Source organism: Echinops telfairi, unplaced genomic scaffold (genome assembly GCF_000313985.2).
Source record: "Echinops telfairi isolate 266 unplaced genomic scaffold, ASM31398v2 ScPeMD7_7477;HRSCAF=8515, whole genome shotgun sequence".
Classification (NCBI taxonomy): domain Eukaryota; kingdom Metazoa; phylum Chordata; class Mammalia; order Afrosoricida; family Tenrecidae; genus Echinops; species Echinops telfairi.
This window is the reverse complement of record NW_022111381.1, coordinates 178,015-178,847: the sequence shown is the minus strand read 5'-3', so window position 1 is coordinate 178,847 and position 833 is coordinate 178,015.

Sequence of the window (833 nt, the reverse complement as noted above, 5' to 3'; positions counted from 1 at the left end):
GTCTTCAAAGTTCATTGATTTGTCATTCTCCTTGTGAGTCACCCAGTAAGGAATTGATGTATGCTGTGAGTTAGGGATCCAGCTTCTTTGTTTCTTCCTTTTGGCATGTATATTTGATTGTCCAATCTCTTATAAACTCATCTTTTACTCACATGTCTGAAAATTAAGAGGTTTATATTTATTGGTCATGGCATAAGCATGTTTTCCATCACTGAATAAGGGTACTGTTAAAAGTATTGGGGACTTTGTGAAAGAAGAGGGACAGAAGAGTAACAGCATCTGGACTCAAAGGTTATGTATTACTCATATTGTATTCTCTCATCAGCCTGCAAATTGTGTGTGAACTGTAGCGCAGAAGAAAGAGGAAGAAGTGCCTGGTTTGGGAATTATTTCTGGGATGTCCCCATGAGAGATTGAAATTTGTGAACATCATTTGAGCTGATCCAGATAAGACAAACAGAGCTTCCTAGTTGCTGGCAGTGTCCTCAGGACCAAAGAAAATGACCAAGGCTCAGGTGATTTGATTTGTTTTATCCTTTCATATATTTTCTACTGGAATTGTAGAAGCCTGTATAATACTGATTCAGTTCATTGGAAAAGTGGAAATTTGAAATCGTAGAAGTTATAGATAAACTCTGTTTCTGACTTCAACATTGGGCAGGAGATTAGGAATATGTATATTGATCATATACATATTGCCTATGTATTGATATGGAATTAAACTATTGACATTGAACATAATCACTGAGGATCTTTGGATGACATTATCAGTCAACTCATTCTATGGCCAACCCATGAGAATCATTCAAATGATATGCTCTGCCTAGTTTTTT